Genomic DNA, 9,760 nt, shown 5'->3' with positions numbered 1-9,760 from the left:
GAAAGAGCAATAAGTGCAAAAAAAAGGGAAACACAAAAAAATTGCTTATTTTAAAATTCAGTAAAATTGCTTATATTTACTGAAAGAATTGTAAAAAATTCTGTTGGTCGGCGATTCTTTAAAACGAGAGATCTTTGGTATTTCAGGGATCCGGAGAAAAAAAAATGGAAACTTTGTGAACCAAAATGAAAAGCTTTCACCTTTTTTTTTTTTAAAGCGATGCGAATCCTTTGCCGTCCACTAAACGGGGTTCCGGGTCCCGCGGCGCCAGGTCCCACGGCGCCGGGTTCCGCGTCAATGTCGGCTTTTGCATGTTCTGTATAAACGCCGTTCTTTTCAGGAAACAGAAGCTGGAAACGGCATCAACAAGCGTGAAATGCGTCGGCTCTGCACGTTTGTCGAGGCCGCGGCGAATGTTTTAATTGGTTACTCTGTAAAATGACAATTTTTATAAAAAAATTAATATAAAATCCAAATTCCACTTAAGTTTGAAAAAGTGGGGAAAATTCTGTTTGCTGGAAAAACGATCTTTTGTGGACTTTTCTTGGTTCTCCTCTTTTTCAGTATTGATCCTTAAGCTATGATTTTATCTGTTTGTGGGTATTTATTTAAATGGTTCGTTACGTTCTGTATTATGTTTCTGTGCATTCTAGTGACAAAGTGTTTCCATTTTTTTGGGTTTGCACGTCCTCCTGCCAAGTAACCTTTACACAGATCCGATTGTCAGCTCATAAGCCAACGCTAAGTATAACGGTGTGTCTCGTGTGTTAATGACATGTTAATGCAAGGTTTGTGATTAGAAGGCGTCTGTGTAAAGGTAATCACGTATCAATAAAGGTGATTAAAGGCATCCGACCCGTCTCTTTATTGCTCGGAACGCTCCTGCGCATGGCCGTTAAAGTTAAATAGTTAAGTCTGAGGTCGTTCCGTTGGATTCCCAGGAAAAAATAAGACGTTCAGGAGAAGCCGACACGGTCTGTGTTACACGCCAGCCGCTATCAGACGCTCCATTAAACGGTTAAAGTCTGCGGGATGCCTGCGAGCGGCCGGTGAGTGCCGGGGAGTTCATGGCCGGGGACGCCGAAAGCCGTGCGTTACTGATAATGATTTGTGTAGTGTGGGAGCGGATATTTCTAATAATGATACCTGCGAGATATGAATACCGAGCAGCTGAATATTCCGCAGGCCGGACGTGCTGCGCTGCCGTTAATGGCCACTAGATGGAGCCCTGATGCGGCATGCAGAGAGCTGCCTCCCCTGCCCCGGTTAGTAGTTGTGCGGGGCGATCCGCGCAGGTTTATTACCCTCCACACGGGGACCGGCGGCCGGGTCGTGCTCTGGGGTCTGGTATCCTAACTGGGAGCGTCTATCATTTATCCGGCTCACAATAAAGAGAGAAACCCCCGGGGATCACTCAGCCGGCCCTCGTCTAAGCATTGTGGGTATTGCCGCAGAAAGGGCTGCGCATGATGTGAGTTGTAGAAGCGGTGATAAAGGTCTGCACCCTCGCAGCAAACCGGTGAAGAGTTGTTTCAGTGCCTTCCCATGAGCCTGCTGCGCATGGGGAGGTAAATGTGATGGCTTGACAGTAACTGAACCCCCTGGGATTAGAAATGAGTGATTTAGACACCGTGAGCCCAAGCGGGGGGATAATCGGCTCTCAGTCCCCAGTATTTCAGGTTAATTGGAGGCGTCCGTCAGCCGAGGAACATGTTATTCATTCCCGCGGTGCGAGCGCTACCCAGAACCCCCCGCGGCGGGTAACGAGGGCGCAGCTTCTCATTAAAACGTATACTGCCACCGCTTTAACTTTATGCTGACAGGTGCGAGAGGAGAACTGTTCTCGTATCCAATTCATATCCCACTAGTTGCATTGGTTGCTATGGTGAAAAACGTTTAAAAGTTTGCACCAGAATCCCTTTCTCCGTTTGTACGTTGGATAAAGTGGGCAACGTGCGTCTGCCCCTTTTGGGGGTGCGATTCGGTAAGCCCCCCAAATGTCTTCCAGACCATTAGACAGAGCTTCAGAGCTCGGTCCCCCCGATCCATCAAATAGGTAATTGTTTTGGGGTTTCATTAGGTTCATTGCGGATTTGGGACTGAAGGGAAGCAGCCGGCAAGACGTTTGGCAAAGGTTTGGGTTAAATATTTATTGCCCCTTGAGGTCATTTTTAGCCAAAGGCTTTTCCTTTCTACACAAATCGTCAGCTTTGCAAACAGATCCGAGATCACAAAGAAGTTTTGTTTTCTGAACGTTCTCAGAAACTGGCGAAAAGCACATGAGTCACCACCGGAACCGTGGCGTAACCCGTGAGCGCTGCGGGGTTCCTGACGCCTTTCTCTGCGCCCGTCTGGCATTGAGTGGAAATCGCGCATAAAAACGTACAATAAAAGCGTTAAAAATCTGCCTCGTTAAAGATTCTTTGTTCATTGTAAATGGGTCGCTCTCCGTTAAAGGCTCTTGGCGTGGGGGAAGGGTTGGGCCTTGGGCTGTGTCTGTAAGATGGAGGATCTGAGCAGAACTTTGGGCCCCCAGGAGCCGGTCCCGGGGTGGCAGCTCTAGGCAGTTAGGACACTGATGGGGCTTTAAGGAGTGAGGACGGCTCAGCTGGAGGTGGCAGGAATGGTCTTCCAGGTTCAGGAGCCTTCAGCACCCCGGACAGCGACACGCAAGAGCGCCAGGAGACAATACAGGTGAGTAACGATACTGGGGTATGACATCATAATCCAACAAAAGCCCATCAGACCACCTGCTCATAAGGGCATGCACCCCACGGCCCCTGTATAACTGCATCGAATAAGAACCCCCTCGACCCCCGGGGGTCAGGATGCAGGCGTTATAAAGGCAATTAACCTTCACTTTTATTAGAAACATCTCAGTTTAACTCCCTAACCCACGATTAAATACGTCGCCTGTGCTGGGGGCAGCTAGAGGAGCTGATCAAGAGGGGGCACTCTTTTCAGTGGGTGTGGCTAGAGACATGGATGGGGCGGGGCTTTCCCAGACATTTTATGTGTGTAACATTGCAGGGCATTTAGAATAATAGGCTTATTTACCCCGTTTAATTTATAAAGCCGTTTCCTGCTGTTTCTATACACATTATCGGGGCTTTTAGGGCAGTAGAACCCTGTGATATCCTCATACCCCGCAAACATTCTGACCTCCTAGAAAACAGGGGCATCAGGGGAGGAGAGAGGGGCATCAGGGGAGGGGGAGGGGAGAGGGGCATCAGAGGTTTGAAGGCCAAATAGGGACTGGCCAAACTAAACAGGGACACTTGGGAGGTAATTTCCCATCTAGAAAAAAGTTTAAAGACATCATTAATATGCAATTCATTTTTTGTTAACCCTTCCTGCTCCTCTTATATCACGGCCTCAGATCCACTTAGAAATTAAGAGCCCATCTTTAGGCCCCCCGGAAGCAGTCGCAGCTGCTGCCGTCTCTCACAAACCCCCCGTCCGCTCCTCGGGTAACAGAAAAATTTATAATAGTCCGATTGTCATCGCGGTGTCCATACGACGGCGGGCGCACTGAGAAATCAGGGGCTGTTAACTCTTCAGGACCCAAACAGATGTCTGGCACACAGGTTAAATTATTGTTTGGTTTGTAGAGCGTCAGATGGGCAACAGCGGGTTTGGGAAAGACTGGCCGAAAGGGGCAATGATCTGCAGATTCCCCCCCCCCATCGCTGCACCCCGAGTCACCCTAACCAACACATTCTAAAAACCTATGGAAGGAGCACTGAATGGATCCAGTTAAGGAAATCCTACAAACCTGCCTACAGCTCATTCTGGGGAGGCCTTTATTTATTAACGCAAAATAGGACTGATTATGGGACAAAATTCTAAATGTAGAACAATCACCATGGAAACCATTGGAATATTGCAAGTTCTCCGATGACCAGTTGGGTCAGCGGACAGTTTCTCCAGACAGCGGTATTCGGCCCCCCAGAGACCCTTTCGCTTCTCAATGCCCTAAAAATCTGAAATAAAGGCAGAAAGTGGGCTGTGCTTGGTCCGAACCGCACAGGTGGGAGGGGTGGGGCTATTTTCAAACAACACCTATTTCCTGTTTGGCTTAAAACAGATTTTCATTACTGTTTTCACGGCGGGTTCTGCGGGGGCAGACAACGGATATTAACCCCTTCATAATGGTCATTATGTTTAAGACACACTTGGCTGCCTGTGAGTGCTGAGAGTCAGGCTCGCTTCCCCCGGCCCCAGTGATTGGCTGTCGGGGGTGGGTTGGGTTCTGCCTGTTAGAGGCTCAGCTGCAGGATCTCCCGGCTCTTAGTGAATACAGACAGCTTCTTCCGATCACATGCTGCCCGGGAGCCCTGTGATGCCAGGGATGTAAGGGCTTGGGGTAACCAGGAGGTTCGGGGCATTCGTTCCAGCAGAGAAGAGCAAAAGGAGAATGAGCACCATGACCGGTAACAGAGCCATCAGCCATGCCGGGGCAGAGGGTGAGTTTGGGAAAAGTTTGGGGATTTTACTGGATTTGGGATTTAACCCTTTATTTCCGGCTCTGACATGGAGGCTCTCGGAAGACGTTGGGATTCGGTTGGATCTTTAATAGATTCTCAATGATTTAATGTCCTCTGCTGAGAATTTTATTTATTAACCCATTGAGAGCCAAAGGGGAAGCCTCGCTATAAAGTGTCTCTTTGCTCTCCGGCACTCGGAAAGGTTAAGATTTGCCGTATTTTATTTTTAGAGTCTGCGCTCCCGGGTGAAATGAGTCTCTTACAGACATCTCGCTTTATTCAAAGGAATCGGACACATTCCTTTTGGTTTAAATAAAGGGTTTATTGTCTCGTTTTGTGGGGAGTTCTCAGGGTCCGGGGGGGCTTCTCCGCTGACGGTACATGGAGTTTGCATGTTCGCTGCGTGTTTCCATACATACTCCCTACAGTGCTTCCTGGTAACAATGTATATAAAAGTTTACTGGAAATTGCCAAAATGAACTGGTTTTAACAAGTTTATGGTTAGTGAATTCAGTGACCTTCAGCACGGAAAGGGTTAAGTGAGATGTCAGTGCTATATAAATAATAATATATATATATAAATAACAACAACACACATTGTACAGCGCTGCGGAGTATGATGGCGATATATATAACACGTTGTACAGCACTGGGGAGTATGGTGGCGATAAATAATAACAGCACACATTGTACAGCGCTGCGGAGTATGACGGCGATATATAAATAACACATTGTGCAGCGCTGCGGAGTATGATGGCGATACATAAATAACACATTTGCGCCTCGACGTGGTATTAGCGGTTGCACCGGGGCAGACTGTGCACGTTATGGGGGCTGCTTGGTAGGACAATGAAATCTCACCAAATCTGCGCCTACCTTCCTCCCCCCCAATATTTCCTGTCACAGAAACATAATGTACACCTACCTTCCCCCCCAATATTTCCTGCCATAGAAACATAATGTACACCTACCTTCCCCCCCAATATTTCCTGTCACAGAAACATAATGTGCACCTACCTTCCCCCCCAATATTTCCTGCCATAGAAACATAATGTGCACCTACCCCCCCCAATATTTCCTGTCACAGAAAAATAATGTGCACCTACCTTCCCCCCAATATTTCCTGCCATAGAAACATAATGTACACCTACCTTCCCCCCCAATATTTCCTGCCATAGAAACATAATGTGCACCTACCCCCCCCAATATTTCCTGTCACAGAAAAATAATGTACACCTACCTTCCCCCTCAATATTTCCTGTCACAGAAACATAATGTGTACCTACCTTCCCCCTCAATATTTCCTGTCACAGAAACATAATGTGCACCTACCTTCCCCCCAATATTTCCTGTCACAGAAACATAATGTGTACCTACCTTCCCCCCAATATTTCCTGTCACAGAAACATAATGTGTACCTACCTTCCCCCCCAATATTTCCTGCCATAGAAACATAATGTGTACCTACCTCCCCCCCAATATTTCCTGTCACAGAAACATAATGTGCACTTACCCCCCCAATATTTCCTGTCACAGAAAAATAATGTGCACCTACCTTCCTCCCCCCAATATTTCCTGTCACAGAAACATAATGTACACCAACCCCCCCAATATTTCCTGTCACAGAAACATAATGTGCACCTACCTTCCTCCCCCCAATATTTCCTGTCACAGAAACATAATGTACACCAACCCCCCCAATATTTCCTGTCACAGAAAAATAATGTGCACCTACCTTCCTCCCCCCCAATATTTCCTGTCACAGAAACATAATGTGCACCCCCCAATATTTCCTGTCACAAAAACATAATGTACACCTACCCCCCCAATATTTCCTGCCATAGAAACATAATGTGCACCTACCTTCCCTCCCCAATATTTCCTGCCATAGAAACATAATATGCACCTACCCCCCCCAATATTTCCTGTCACAGAAACATAATGTGCACCTACCCCCCCCAATATTTCCTGTCACAGAAACATAATGTACACCTACCCCCCAATATTTCCTGTCACAGAAAAATAATGTGCACCTACCTTCCCCCCAATATTTCCTGTCACAGAAACATAATGTGCACCTACCCCCCCAATATTTCCTGTCACAGAAACATAATGTGCACCCCCCCAATATTTCCTGTCACAGAAACATAATGGGCACCTACCCCCCCAATATTTCCTGTCACAGAAACATAATGTGCACCTACCTTCCCCCCAATATTTCCTGTCACAGAAAAATAATGTGCACCTACCCCCCCCAATATTTCCTGTCACAAAAACATAATGGGCACCTACCTCCCCCCCAATATTTCCTGTCACAGAAACATAATGTGCACCAACCTTCCCTCCCCAATATTTCCTGTCACAGAAACATAATGTGCACCTACCTCAGTTTATTTTTCTCAGTGCAGGCAGGAGTTGGGACATAAGGCTTTTTCCTCCAAAGGCAGCGAGCTTGCACAGGCCGGCCGGTCTGCGGATGCTGCCAGACTCCAGAGCGCTGGGGGAAGTGACATCATGAAATTAAACATCACTTCCCCCCAGCGCTCAGCCTCCACCAATCACGCCGTTGCGGCACGTGGCGCTGCGCTAAAGACGCTCTGGGCGCTCCCCCTCCTACCAATCACCCTGCCTGCCCTGCGAAAAATACTGATGCCGGCAGGGTACTCTAAATACCGGCTGTGCTGGTGAAATACCGGCCAGGTGGCAACCCTACCTCTGCTGGGAGGCTGTTCCACTTATGTGAAGTAATCACACTTGGTTGAATCCAGTTTGGCTGGTAACTTGCTGCGGTGCACGGCCACCAACATTTGCTATTTTAACAGCTGTGGGGCGGATAACGGAATATTCGGCAGATGTAGGAAGCTTTGGGACGACCGGCTGGTGAACGCTGAGCTGCTCCCCAGGCTGGCGGGGGGTAAATAAGGGAGGCTGAGAGCACCCCTAAATATACCCCCCCATTCCTTCCCACCGGTCTGTGTTATCACCCTAAATATCCCCCAAATTTTCACTCAATCACCAGATCGATTTCTTTAAAATTTTGGGTTATTTTAGGGGAATTTGACCAATTTCTGTATGTAATTGGAATAGGTCAGTTTAGTGCCAGCGACCGGCGGCGTTTGAGGCAAACGGGGGCCAAAGATACGAATCTAAAGGGCGTCCGTGGCTCAGAATGACGTCGGAAACCTTATCGCCCGGATTCTGCTAATAACTCGTTCCAGTGGTTTTTCCCAGTTCTGATCTAATAAATCCACGGAAAAAAAAAAAAGTTTCCAAAACACAGGAAGGTCCCCTGAGAAGCCCCCGACCTGCCGGCCCCCGGTTACATGCCATTAACCGCGTCCTCCCCGTTCCGAAACCTTCGTTATCTCGCTTGGATCCTGAGCGTCAGGTAGATATTAACCCCCCCCCCGAAAAACATTCCCGAGGAGGGTGACTTTGCGGACCCTGGACCCTCCAGAACCTGCCGCCGAATCCATCGCTTTATGACGCGATATTTCCATCGGTGAGTCGCCGACCCGTTTAGTCCTAGTTGGCAGCCCCCCCATTAGGCCGGCAGCCCCCCTCCGTTAGGCCGGCAGCGTGTTATTCACTAAAGATCTCTTAGATTAAGGATTAGATTTATTTAATTATACACCATTATTTGTGACATTCTATCCCCGGAACGGCTTCAGCCGCCTGATCACTCGATACGTGGTAACCGGGAGTCGTGTTGGTGGAGCTGTATTATTTTTCTTCGTTCCGTTCTTTTAAAATTTCTTGTCATTTTCCTCATTCCTGCGCAGTTGCTCGCTTCTCCCTGACAGTCCCGTCATGGGACATTTTCATCTGGTTGCGTTATGTTTCAGGCGCCGCCAGGGCGGGTTCTACGAGTGTTTGCATTGACCCAGCGAGGGGGCAGGGATGAAACCACCCCACGGGGCTCATCTAGTAGCTGGGGCATTATGACAGATCGTTTGCAGCCGGCGGATCCTTGCTGTGCTCCCTCTATAGTTTTTGCCGTTTGCTGCTGTTTTCAGCTGTTTTTCCCATTGTACAGCGCTACGGAATTTGATGGCGCCATATAAAACAATAAATAATAATAATAAGTTTGTGCGGAATGAGTCGCCTCCTGTGCCTGCGATACTGCGCTCCACCAGCAGGCGGCTCCATCGCTTAATATTAAACATCCGTCAATGAACCGTCGCCGCTGCAAAGGGTTCTGGGAACGGATTGTCGGAGCTCAATGTATCACCTTTTGATATTGAACAATATGTATTAAGCTTTATTATTATCAGTATTATTATTATCAGTAGTAGTAGTAGTATTAATTATTTTTAGTATTATTATTGGTATTATTATATTATTATTAGTAGTGGTAGTATTAGTATTATATTATATTATTATTATTAGTAGTAGTAGTATTCTAATATTATTATTGGTGGTAGTAGTATTTATTATTATTAGTATTTTATTATTATTGGTATTATTAGTATTGTTTAAATCAATGTGTTGAATCCAGGACCCCCAATACCCCCCCTTACCGCTGGCTGCTCAGGATTATTTCTTCCTAATTTTGAGAATTTTTATTCTATGTATTTTTAAAGCTGCGACATGGCAGAAATTCACGCGTTTTTGGTGAAAATATTATTGTGCTTTTAGTAAATACCCGCTGGGTGGAAACGCAGCGTTTCTATTTAGCTGTAAATGTGTATTTTCTAGCAGTAAAACCGTATGTGTGAAGGGTTAACGGTTCTAATCATCCCAGCCATTAATATATTTAATTTCTGCCGAGGTTTGACTCGGAATGATGAGAGTTGGAGGGACGCAGGTGGCCCATCACTTAAAAATCTGAAAACTTCCCAATCGGTGGATAAACGCAAATTAATTGCGCCCTTTGATCAGATGTTGTAAATAAATCAATTGCTCTCTGACCTTTTCAGTCCATTCATTTATCGCCCCAACGAGGTGTTTTATTGTGATTTATTTGCTGAATTCACTATTGGGTCAGGTGTTACAGACCAGCACCCGAGGGGTTAAGTAAATTGTGTTTTTTTTGAAGGCGTCTTTGGGGGCTCCTGGAGGGGGGGGGGATTTGTGAAGCTTTTGGCCTTTTAATAGATGAATGAACAAGAAAAAGCCCTGAGTCAGATGACTGAGCGGGGGAGGGGAGAAGCCTCTGTTGCTAGGAGACAATAGATAATCTCAAAATGTTTTCAATGAGTCATCATTTGGAGTGAAAACACATGCAGCCGCGGAATATTAATGGGTTACTGTCTCTTTAACAACCCCCATCC

This window comes from Spea bombifrons, chromosome 6, assembly GCF_027358695.1.
Source record: "Spea bombifrons isolate aSpeBom1 chromosome 6, aSpeBom1.2.pri, whole genome shotgun sequence".
Classification (NCBI taxonomy): domain Eukaryota; kingdom Metazoa; phylum Chordata; class Amphibia; order Anura; family Pelobatidae; genus Spea; species Spea bombifrons.
This window is presented reverse-complemented; position numbering follows the sequence as displayed.